General features: G+C 50.7%; 1 protein-coding gene across 1 annotated transcript in view; it reads left to right on the forward strand.

Annotated features, from left to right (window-relative positions):
- Nucleotides 1-1,712: 1,712 nt before the first annotated feature.
- Nucleotides 1,713-12,645, forward strand: part of GRIK4 (glutamate ionotropic receptor kainate type subunit 4) — a 182,094-nt gene continuing 171,161 nt past the window's right edge. The window contains 1 exon segment of the mRNA XM_027655665.1: nt 1,713-2,508. The gene's annotated coding sequence lies outside the window, so the exon portion shown is untranslated.

Below are 12,645 nucleotides of genomic sequence, written 5' to 3' on the forward strand. Positions count from 1 at the left end.
CCTCCATCCTGCCCTCTCCCCCCTGCCTCCCCAGCCCCCTTCTCTCCCCGTAGCCCCTCTCCATCGCTCCCTCGCCGCCCCGCCCGTTTTTGGGGGGGGTCCCCGCCGTGCCCGGGCCGCCGCCCCCCGCCCCCTGCAGTTCCCCCTCCCGCCGCCGGGGACCCGCGGCCGCCGCTGCCGGAGCGGGGCCGGAGCAGCCGCGGGCAGAGCCCAGCCCAGGTACGAGCGGGCAGGGATGGAGGGAGGCAGGGATGGACGGAGGGAGGCGGGGATGGAGGGGCCGGCGGGCAGCGCTCCCCCGGGGTGGCGGGGCCGGGGGTCCCCCCGCGGGATGCTCGCCCCGGCCCCCGGGAGCCGCCGCTGCGGAGCCGCGGGGCCGGGAGCGCTCGGAGCGCGGAGCCGCAGCCGCTCGCTGCCCCCCCGGGCCACAATCACCCCCTCCCCGGCCACATTCAGCCCCGTCCCGGTCACATCCATCCCCTCCGGACCCACAGCGAGTGCCCCCCGGCCGCCCCCTGCACTCGCTGAAGGACTTTGGGACCAGCCCTTTGCGGTGTTTTTAGCGCACCAAGAGTTGAAAAATGCCACGCTCCGGCTTTTCGGCGGAGCTGAAGTTCGCGGGGCGCGGGGAGGGGGTGGCTGCAACTCCCGTGGATGAGCCGGGAGCGATCCCCGGGATGCGGGGGGCAGCTGGCAGGGATGCTCCCCGCGGACCCGGGGGCTGCCGTGCTCGCAGCCCTGCGTGCCAAGGCAGCGAGGAAAACGCTCTCTTAACTCCAGATTTTCCTCGGGCTCTGGATCGGAAAGAAAAGGGCTCATTGTTCTGGAACGCGTGTCGGTGGAGTTGTGCTCGGGAATGATTTGCCTTTGGAATGTGCGAGGTGCTCGCTGTGTGCGCAGACGTGCGGGGTTGGCGCTGCCCTGACTCCTTTAGCGAACGAGCAGCGCTGAGCCCGGGCACTGGGGGGAAAACTCCACGCAGAAACCTCTTCCTAGGCCCAACTTTATTCCGTGTGATTGACGCCTGAACTCTGGCACAGCCGCGGCTCGGGCCGGGGCTCTGCGTAGGTGAGCGATGCTGCGAGCGCCGCTCGGCTCGTCGCCCATCAGGCTGGATTCTTTCCCTTCGCAGGGTCGAGACCTCAAGGTGGCGACCCTGGGGGGAGTTAATTGAACAAGCCAGGGGTTCGCCTCGCCTCCCGCTCCCCCTTTGCGGGGAGGTGCTGCTGGCTGGAGGCTCCAGCGCTGTCCCTGCCTCCCTGGGGACCTCCCGCTGGTGGGGGATGCTGAGGGACAGCTCAGCCGCCGCATCCCGGCCGTTCTGACGGAGCGCTGGTGGGCTCCAGCAGCTCCCCCACCACCAGGGGAGATCCCCCCCGGCAGGAACCAGCCCTTTGTCTCAGCTTTTTCTCCGGGAAGCCGCTCAGCAGCCACATCCCGGCTGGATGTGACCGCTGCATCGAGCGGAGCCTCCCCTGCTTCCCTGCGCTGGGAGCCGGGAGCCTACGGCGTTCGGAGAGCGAGGAGCATCCCTCTGGAGTCTCTGGCTCTCCCGTGGAGCCGACAGCACCCAGCAACCAGCTCCCGGGTGCTCAGACGTGTGTGCTCACAGGTAGGAGGTGGATGTGACTGTGCCGGGTGCTTTCCTGCCATGGTTTGCTTTAGTCTTCTTTCACACAGGGGTAGGAGCCATCTGCAGTGAGGCTCCCACCGTGCCAAGGCATTTTTAACGTGTCTTGATGCTAGTCTGCTTTAGTATTTATGTATATTAAGCTGTGTATTTGAAGGGAACCATCTGGGTAGAGAAATAGATGGCGAGTGGCAGAACCTTTCCCTCTCGGTTTCCATTTCGGGGCTGGGCCTGATTAGCGAAGGCAGAAGTTGGGAAAGTTGCTGCGTGGCTCGTTCTGGTTTGCAGGTGGTGCTTTCCCCGCACCTGATGTGAATTCCTACCCTGGGATGAGACAGCTGGAGCTGGGATGGGGGAAGAGGGAGCTGACAGGCTGTGCCGAGCAGAGAGTGTGTCAGCACAGGGAAGGAGAATGCTCTTTTTTTTCCCTTTAAATGGCCATTTCTCTTAACCCTTTGTGCTCTGGCGCCTGTGGGGATGGTGCCTCTGCTCTTGGGGGTGGGAAGAGGGGGCCTGAGGAAGGTGAACCCCCAAAATGAAGGGCTGTGGGTGAGGACAGACCAGAGTTGGGGTAAAGACATGAACATCTCCCTAAAAAGAATCACCTGTGCGAGGCTGGTTATAAATGGGGGAGGGTTGGAGCAGCTGCCTGCAGTTCTGAGAGGGACAGGCACAGAGACAGAGCTGCTGCTGCTGCAAGTTTCTTGCTGGAGGTTTCTTTTGCAAGCTGTGCAAGGGAAAATAAGCCAAGGAGTCATGTGGGCTGGCAAAGGCCTGGACACCTCGATGCCAAGGAGCACTCAGCAATCTGGGGGAGAACTGAGGATGATTTGAGGGACCTGGTCTTCAGGGAGCTCATCAAAGGAGCAGCAAAGCAGGTAGGGGCAGTGCTGCCTCCAGACTGTCTGTTCTGAAAGCTTAAATGTGCCAGGGAATTGCTTCTCCCGTGTGTTGTGTGTGCTCACACTGATGTCTCTGCTTGATGGAAAAGCAGAAAGTGAACTTAAAACTCAGCCAGGAGCTGGGAAAATCCTCAGCTAAATCCTGGCTGATTGAAGGAGTTCTGGTGAGAGAGACTCTGACTGTGATGGAGGATCTTTGTGTTCTGCCATGGGAGCTGCTTTGGCCATGTGGGTTTAGGCTCCTCTTTCTCTTGGGAAAAGCTGCTGGTTTTCCATGTGAAAGAGGGACAGAGGAGACCAGGAGAGGCCTGGGGCTGCTTTGGCTGGAGGAGGAGCTGTGTGTTTTTACTGGGTGATGCTTGAGCCTGCACGGGTTGGTGGGTGGAAGGATGGGCTTTGGTGTCAGAAGAGGAAAAGCAGGGGGGAGGAGGAGGGAGGGGTGACACAAGGGATGAAGGAGCAGATACCTGCTCAAAATCAGACATGGCTGGGCCATATTGGTGGAGAAGAACTCCCTCCTCCAAGAAACTTCATCTTCTTTAAGGTACTTTGAGCTTTATTCTGGTTTTTGTCAGCATTAAGAACATGCAGGCAGTCGATGTCTTGCCCTTTTTAAAGGCCTGATGATGTGCCTGAGGTGTGGGTATTGATTCTCACTGTCTTTTAGGGGAGATCTTCATGGGCAGCACTTGTTAGGGTCAGGTTTGAATAGGTTTGTTTTTTTTTTTTGTGCTTCCAGGCAGGCACAAGGAAAGACAAATGTTTTGCAAGTCGTCTCAGAAATGTTTTCTGGGCAAGAGGTTTCTAAGGCAGCACATAAAGGCTGAGGAATCAGCTAAAATGAGGAACCTCTTGCTGTGTGTGTGAACAGGAGGAACCCTGGAATGGGGGTTGAGCAAGATGAGAACAGCTTGGAGGGGGTTGCTGAGAGTTGAGGGGATGACACAGATAAATCAGTGGGGTATGAGAAACTCCAGGAGGAAAGCTTTGTACAGGAGTGGAAAAGTTGGCTTAGAAGGGAGACCCTGGGAATGCTGCAGAGCTGTGCCTATGCTCAGGAGACTGGGGGCTCCAGTTTGTCTGGCTGTACCCTCAGGGGAGCTACTAACCCTGCCATGGCTTCTCTGACAAGAAAAAGGGGGGACTTGGAGAGAGAAAAGCAGTTGTAAAACCTGTGAGGAGGTAATGGAGCAGTTTTAAGGGTCCCCATGATAACTTTTCACCTGCGCTGTGGGATGTGGCTTGGAAGGATAGTTAACATTACTGTGATTTTTGTGTTTGTCCTGGTGCCTGTGGAAGGGTTGGTGTGCTACAGTGGATGTGGGAGTTTCTGGTGATGAAGGTGGAGGAAAATGTAGTGAGGACCAGATCATAGAATCACAAAATGGTTTGGGTTGGAAGGGACCTTAAAACTCATCTCCTTCCAACCCCTGCCACGGGCAGGGACAGCTTCCATGGATAGAACATTTCCATGCAGGTCACAGGGAGTGGCTGAGGAGCAGGACAGAGCTGGCAATCCCCACCTGCAGTGAATTAGCACTGATTGAGCTGTTCCAAGAGGAACAAACGGACAAAGGTGTTGGGAACCAGGTGTTGTGAATCAGGAGGTCTGGGGACGGTTGGTCTGAGGTAAATCAGGTGTAAATGAGCAGCAGGTGTGAAGGGGAGGACTCTTCCTCCTTGTTGGGCAGTTAGCAAGGCAGGAACCCCTGTGGGCAGAGGGAGCTGATGGATACAGCAGGAATTTTGCCACGAGCTGCCTTTCCAGAAATCAGAGCTGGGATGTCGGGCAGGTGAGTTTTGCTTCTGTGCCTGCTAGGAGAGCCTAATTATCACTCAAATACTTGGATGGTCCTAAGCTTGAGGTCAAATCACCTCAGCTTATGTGCAGAGGATGGGTGTCCAGTAGGGAAGCCTTCCTTCCTAATGCTGCTTGGAAGGCTGAGAAAACAAGAGCTCAACATGTTCCAACGGACCTAATTTATTTGGATTTTTCATTAAATCCACCCAAAAGGGACTATTTTGGGAAATAAATAGCAGAACGTGGGCAATAAATAGCTGTGGGATAAGGGGCAGAGTTCAGTGCTGGCTTTCCTAGTTAAGCTGCAGAAAATAGAAGTGTAATGGTCGAGTGCTGATCGGAGGGGAGATAGGTGATTATGTGAAGGTTCCTCACGCTGAGGCTGGGCTTATTTATTATCTTTAATGATTTGGAGGTGGAAATGGATCAGAGCTGGGTTAGGGAGAGCCAATGTGCCAACAGAAAGGGTTTGCTTTTGCGAGAATTAGAAGAGAAGGCTGCTGGCTGTGAGTGTGCCAGTGGTTTGGGAGCAGCAGTTGGTGTAACTCGGGCTCCAGAACTACAAGAAGAAAACCCTGAGTGAATCCTTCCCTGATAATGGGACCTGGGGGGATTCTGTGGGATTCTACCAGGAGGAGATGGTGTGGTTTCTGTGTGTGCAGGTGAGGAGGTTCCTGGGGCTGTGTGGACAAGCTGCAGGTGATGAGGAGACACAGGAGATGCTGTGAGGTGGCCAACAGTGCCCTCCACCTTGGGGGCTCTGTGGGGAGAGGTGTCTGCAGGGACAGGCTGCTCTTCCCAAAGCCTCTCAGGTCAGGGATTTGCTGCTGGAGCAGGGATTTGCTGTTGGAGTAGGGGCTGTGGATTCAGGCTGTGCCAGCATCCCCTGGACCAGCAGCTTTGGAATGAATGGAGGGAACTTTGCTGAGTCCTGCTGAGCTCCTCCTGGTGGGACCTTCCCCTGGATTTTCCAGGGGATGGATGATAGATGGGGTGTTAGTGACGTATCAGGGATGAAGGAGCAGAGCTGTGAGCTCTCCATCTCCACAGATCCAGCAGTGCCTCCAACTCAGAGGTTTGGGAATGTTCCCAGTGCTTGAGAGGGGCTGTTGCTGTGAAGTGTCTGATGAGTCTGTGGTCTCATAGTGCCTGGAGGGGGGATTACAGAGCCCAGAGGATTCAGGTTCTGCTTGATTGCAAATCCCTGAGCCAGGTCCCAGGCAGGTGTCAAGGTACCAATGTTTATCCTGCCCATCCTTGACATGGAAGCAGCTCTGTAACACAATACCCAAAAAACGCCTGAGCCCAGCCCCTGGTGAGCCATCCAAGCCCAGGGGGATTTTCATCTCTGCTGAGATCTCCTGACTTCAAAGTCTGCAGAATTTATTTGCATCCTTCATGAGGGAGAGAGCCAGGCATTTGTGGGTTTGGTTTTTTTGTTTGTTTTTTTTTCCTCGAGCCTCTCTGTTCCTCCCCACCCTCCCTTCAGTTTGTTTATTTGGTTAGCTCAGCGTCAGCACAACGATGTGGAAATAAAGCAGAGGAGCTTCCTCTTGGCCTTATTGAATATTCATAAATGGGAGAAATAGATTATACTGGCAATCCCTGGCTGGGCTACAGTTAATGGAAGTTCTTTTTTGACCTTACAAACCCCGCTTTTCAAGGGTTTATAATGAGTCTGCAAAAATTCATCCTGGGCACAAACAAGTCATCTGAGGTCTCAGACCCTGTGAGCACAAAGTCATAATAATACTAATACTAATTTCCCACCCACTCAGGCATGTGCTCAGCTCCTTATAGATCTTGCTATTTTTAAAAAGCAGGTTTTTGTTTGATTTTTTTTTTTTTTTTTTCCTTTTTTGGGACTGTTTCAATGTGTGTGTTGGGGGGGAGGAGGGTGACTGGTGGGGGGACAGCTCTCCCTGTGCTGTGTGACACGGTTCCCTGTGCTGGTCCCCCTTGGGAGGCTCTGTGGGTCCTTCCCTGGCTCTTCCAGGAGCAGTTTTATGTCCTTAAGATCTCAGCCCGATGAGCTGGGTGATCACACCTCAGGCTGGGTCAGCAGAAAATCAGCTCTTGCTCCCTGGCAGTGGCTCTGCACCTTCTCTCCCCTTCCTGAGTCTGAGAGCAAAGACATTCTGGGCCTCCTGGGGAGGGGATGAGCTGCTAAAAGCCCCTGTAACGTTTTGTCCAGCCCTAACCTCTTCACGAACTTTGTGCTGAAAACCACAGGGTTTGTGGTGCAGTGACAGAAGCTGACGTTTTCCTGAAGGAATGTGTCACATTTTGATGCTGAAGGGTTTATTTGATGGCTCCCTGGCCCTGCTCAGAGGCAGAGGGACTGCAAGGCTTGTTGCCACTGATGTTGGGAGTGTGGAGTGGGATTCCTGCTGGGCAGCAGCCCCGTGCTTTCTCTTTAAAGGCTGTGATGAAGCAGCAAATTGCTGCTGTCTGATGGAGTTGCTCTAAATGTGGCTTGTTTTGGGTCAAGTGACTGAGCCAGGGGCAGAGCCTGCCTGCAAACCCTAGTTCATTGAAACCAGTGCTGATCTGCAAACATGTGCCAAAACTGCTATTTTTCACCCCTCAAAAAAAGGCTTGTCAAAATACATATTACTCTACCCACGCTGGCTGTTTGCCCTTGCTGTTTTCTTGTTTGCTCTGTGCTTATTTCCCATTTTTCACTCCACCTCGTGTGTGATCTGGTAACATCTGGTGTTAAAGGATTGTGTGTGTGCACGGGCAGCTCTGAGAGCAGGGCATCACATCTCTTTTTAAGACTGAAAAACGTTTGGGGCAGAGCCTGTGCTAATGCTCACAGAGCATCTGGTCCTCTCCAGGTCCAATTCATCACTGTCTTGCAGTTTGCATTATTGTTCACACCGAGGGAAAGTGGGTGTGAAGCTGGAATAATAATGTTTCACACTTGCTTTGCATTGGTTTTGATATCCAAGAGCATCTCAACCTATCAGAAAAGGCATAAAGGAATTGAGTGGTCGGAAGCTGAAAGCACAGTTGACAAATAACTTCTTAATTACCTTTGGTGAGGAAATGACTGCTGGGCTCGATATTATATCGATGGCAAATGGAAAATCGAGATGGGAATTTTCAATTCTAACTGAAAAAGCTGGAAGGAATCAGGAGGTGAGCTCGGTGCAGTGGTTCCCCCAACTTTTAACCTCTTGCTGTACAGTTCTTCCACACGTGATTCCAGCATGGATATTTTCCTGAATCTGCAGAGAGCCCCGAAAAATACCCCTGTAATTTAATATTCCTTGTTTGTTTTCAAAGGGGACACTAGTGGTTAAATGGACATCAATGTTGTAGTTGCTTTAATGGAGCCTAATGGCATGAACACATAAAGAATTTAATGCTCTGTGGTGTATCAGGAGCTTTGTGTTTGGGAAACAGGGTCTTTTGATAGTTGGACCTCCCAAGGGTCTTTGAGAAGACATGCCTTTGAGTGATTTGGACTGACGTGCCTTTTGTTCTGTTCCTGCTGGGTGTTAAATAAGATTTAAGTCTCCTCAGTCACTATTTAGTTATTGAAGAACATCACAGTCAACACAAATGCAAACAAAACTGTCTGGATGTTTGTTTATGCAACAGATCATTAGGAAGTCTGTAGGAAAAAAAAATATTCTGGTCTGTTAGATAATTAATCTGCATTTTAAGAATTGTCTAAAGACATATTTGCAAGCTAGTCCATTGAGCTTCTGCTCATCTAGTCAATAATCCCCATATTTAATAGTCCCTGAGAATGTATTTCCATAATGTGCTGTGAACAGTCGAGAAATCTGCGTCTTTTTTTGTCTTAAGATGTCAGTGCTCACACATTTTCTATGACAAATCTTTTTTCTGACTGTGGGTGAAAAATCCAGGCATATCAGCTTCCAACTGGTAGGGCTGGGGACAGGGGGAGAGAAAGAAGGAGAGGGAGGGGGAGAGAGAGAGAGAGAAAGCTGCTGGGAGCAAAGCCCTGGGTCCAGATCCTGGGATGAGTTTGCAGTTTCCAGGGGTGGGAGTCTGCAACCCAAAATCCACCCAAACCCCAGCCAGAATCCACCTTTCCTGGCTCCCAAGACCCCCAGGTCCTTGTCCTGTTGGTGTTGGAGAGGCAGGAGCATGTGTTGGGCAGGAGGATCTGGGGTATGTCCTGAGCTGTAGGAAATGCTCTGATGGCAGCGCTGGAGTCCCAGGCTGGGAGATTTATTCTGGAATTTGAGGGATGGAGCTTGTTTGGCTTTGCTGCAGTAAAGCTGCTGGGACCTGCCAGGACTCCCCTGGCCCTGCCTGGGGTCCCCACAGCAACAAGTTCCCTCGTGGATGGTGGCCCAGGCTCTGTTTTTGGGGTGTCAGCAGCACAACCAGCCCCCCGTGTCCCCTGAGCCAACACCTCCTGTGCTCCCACACTGAGGGTTTGAGACAGGCTGGGAAGTTCAGTCAATTATCCTGTTTTTTCGTGGAAAAGTGCCCAGACAGCTTGGTTGGGGTGTGATAATTTACTAATCCAGAGCAACAGAGCAGGGAGGGAAACCCACACTTGGAGAGAGGGACCTCTGGGAGTCGCCACATCAAGGTGAGAAGCTGGAGCTTAATTTTGTTATCTTATCAATAACTAGCTGGTCTTGGTGCTGTGGTGTGAATTCTCAGGAGTGTTAATGCTATCTCGGGCTGTCTAAGCAAAGGAATAATGAACACAAGCAGGAAGAGCATTGTGTGCAGTCCTGGTATCTATACCTTAAAAATGATGTTGGCAAACTGGAGAGAGATAAGGGCAGAGCTACGGGGGTGATGTGAGGGCTGTAAAACAGGCTGGAGAGAGAGAGACTGAAGCTCAGTCTGTTTCTTTTAACTAAAAGAGTGATTTGATTATTGCCTGTGAGTACTTAGCCAGGGGAAGAGGCTTCTGCTGGCCAGAGGTATGAAGGCAGGACGTGGTTCTGTGGCTGGCTGCTCAGATAAATTCAGACAAGGAAAAGGCATGTCTTATTTTTGTAGAGCTTTTTATTTAAGCACAGGAGCAAATTACCCAGGGCTTGGTACATTGGCTGGTTTTAAATTGAAATGATACATCTTACCGTGTTCTCTTAGGTCAACTGCAGGTTTGGTGTGGGGAAAAAGCTCAGCATGAGCCAGCCACAGCTAAAACAAGATTTGCAAAATGGTCATTATTGCCCTTCAGATATTTCAGTTATGCCATGAGTGTTTCTTTTTTTTTTTTTTTTTTTTTTTCTTTTTTTTTTTTTTTTTGGTGCAGGGATGCAAAACCCTGCAGGGTTTGAGGCTGTAGTTTAGAAGGTTGGGTAGCTGTCAGCCAAGCCCATGTCTAGGTCTTAGCCAGTTAAAGAATCCCCTCTTCCCACTGCTGACAGGGCAGGAAGAGCCTTTTGGACATGCTTAAAGTGGTTGAAGGGGTTCTGCTTTCACCAGACCCATGTTCCTTCTGCTTTTCCATGAGACACTCCAAGGCTCCTGCACAGAAACCAGGGATGCTGCAGCACAAACCCCTTCTGCCCCCACCCAAGACACGTTCAGCAAAGCCAGGGAGGAAGATGAAGAGGCATCATTACCCCTCAGTGGGTGGCTGGCACATTAATTAGGGCACAGGGCATGTCGAGGGGGTTCCTCTCACCTCATCCTCAGCTCCTCGCCAACCTTAAAGCTGCAGAGGGAAAGGCAGGAGTGGAGAAGGAGCAGTGGCAGGAAAATGCAGCTTGGAACAAACCACATTCCACAAGGGATTGGGGCAAGGAGGTTGTGTAGCCATCATCCCACAGCCTTGCCTTGTCTCCAACCCCCCCTTGGCAGAACTGAAGGATGTTTCCTTTCAGATGGTGGCACCTGAATCTTTGTTTGTCTTTCAGTGCTTGATGCTGGCGCACTGAGGAAAATTAAATTAGTGCTGTATCAGTAGTGGGGAGAGATTTCCACGTGCAAAACCACGTTTTGCTTAAGTTAGTAATATTGTAAGTGTTAATTGAGTGTTCATTGATTGCCTGTCACTGCCTCGATGTGATCTGTTCTTCTCCACTCCGGCAGACACCCTACCCCTGATTAAACAGCAGAGCTGCTCTTGCACCAGTTAAACTGTCTTGGCTGTTCATTTTTCCCCCCCCAGTGTCTCCATTTTACCAGCTGTACAATTAGCATCTCCTCCTCCTCCTCCTCTTTGGAGCCAGCTCAGCCTGCACACCATCCTTGTTCTCTCCCAAGTACCTTTAATGCTTTAATACTTCAGGGTTTTTAAGTGGCCCTAGATGAGAGTTGAAGCAGGGGACGTGTTTGAACTCGGTCCAAGAGCTGTTGCCTGCGTGGATTTAGGGTCCTGATTTTCCCCACAAATTGCTTGGTTCATTAGAGGTTCTTTGTTGCCGAGGGTTCAATTATGGGAGTGAATAGTGTTTTATGGGAATGGAGGTGGGGGAAGAAAAGCCAAAGCCTTTCTCCTTTAATGGTGTCTGTTGTGTAAATGGCTCAGCAATCAGGTAATCATGGGCAGGTCGTGCTGGTGGCTGGTAGCTGGTCCTGCCTTGTGCTGGAGCCCTCCTGTGACCCAGAGGAGGAGCTGGCAGCACATCCCAGCGATGCCCTGCACCAAACCATGCCCCTCTTCTGCATCCACCTCTACGTCCAGAGTAATTGCAGTTTTTTCCCCCCCTCAAAGAATGAGACTTTGTGGCATTCACACAGTTTTGCATATTCAGTTATTTCTCCTCTGCCAGGTTTTGCAGTGAAAGCTGCAAGATTTGTGATGGGCTTTCCTGGGCTGAAAGATCTTCCCGGTGTGTGTTTGGTGGGCTTTGAGCACTTCAGAAAGATTAATTAACCCGAGGTGAGAGAACTGAGATTTAACATTTATATAGGGAGGAGAGAAATTAATATTCCTTCTGCCATGCTGAATATGTTTAAACTTCTGCTTTCAGCTTGTCTGACTTGGAATATCTTCTAACTTGTACAAATGATAGAACAATTTGTTTTAGATGATGAGTTATGAGAATATTGCTCATAGACCCAGAACACGACATTTTCAATCACATCTTTATTGCATCGGTAAGAAAAAAGTGATTTTCTGTATCTTGACATGCTTATCCTTTGGAGACCAAGTCTATTATCATATTGTATAAGAATTTGCTCCATGGTTCCTTGGTCTGTGGGAATATCATCACGTCAGGAGGAGAATCCTGCAGGGTTTATTGCAGCTGTTACAAAAGTGGAAAGGGCAGCACAAGTTCACATCAAGAGGTGCCTTTCAGGAACAGGAAAATGACTTAATAAAGATGTGGTGGTAAAAATATAGGAGTTCCAGTCACTTCGTCTCTTTAGTTTTTGCTTAATTTAAACTTGAAACGAGGATTAGAAACTTGCTTTGATGAAATGGAGGTGGAGATTCCCTTGCTGGGGATCCCAGATTTTTAGCAATATATCAGAAATCATGGGCTGAATGATCAAATTGTTCTTCCCAGCCCTGAGCCCAGGTCATTGATGGAGTTTGTGTTGCCTGCAGGGCTCATCCTGCTGGGAATTGCAGTGGTTTGAGTTGTTCTGGTCCACTCAATGGGGTTTATTTTTTGGTGAGGGGCATCCTACTGGAAAGCCTGTGCTCCTGGAATGTGGCACATTAATGTGGGGCGATGCTCCAGGAGCTGGAAATGCTGCTCTGAACTTATAACTCGGAGCAGTTTTCTCCTTGGCTGTTTATTGAGCAGATTCCCAGTCACAAAACTCTCACTGGTGTTAATACAGTGCAGCTGCTCTGCTCCATTTGCTTGCACAAATGCAGCTTTTAGAACTGTCACATATGCTAGATGGGAACACTTACCCCTCACCTGCTCCTCCTTGGAGTGGCAATTTTTGGAAGGGATTCCCAAGAACGAGGGAGATGATGGTTGTGGCTGTGCATTAGTGCATATGTCAGGACTAGAAACCCACCATTTCCAAGCTGCTGGGAATGGATGAAACGCTCAAAAATGCAGTTACACAGATGGAATTTGTGGGCTGCAGACCTTGGCTCGGGCCCTCCTGGTTCTGCAGCTTTGTTTACGTGAAGGTTTTCGTGCTGGGTTTTGATTTTCCTATTATTGAGGCCATTGTATTTTTATAGAGTTGCATTACTCATTGATTCCTTTTATTCCTCTCAAGTTTGCCAGCCATGACTAATGAAGAGTTTAGCTGCAGCTTGTTGTGGAGTGGACACTCAAGCTGGTTGAAAAGGGTTTTTTAGTTCCTTTTTTTTTTTCCCTCTCACACCACCTAAATTTGATACTGAAGAGCTGGTGCCTTCAGTGGGAAGCTGTGTCTCCTTTCTCCCT

The sequence above is a fragment of the Corapipo altera genome, unplaced genomic scaffold, assembly GCF_003945725.1.
Source record: "Corapipo altera isolate COAL_440 unplaced genomic scaffold, ASM394572v1 71, whole genome shotgun sequence".
In the NCBI taxonomy this organism is placed as follows: Eukaryota; Metazoa; Chordata; class Aves; order Passeriformes; family Pipridae; genus Corapipo; species Corapipo altera.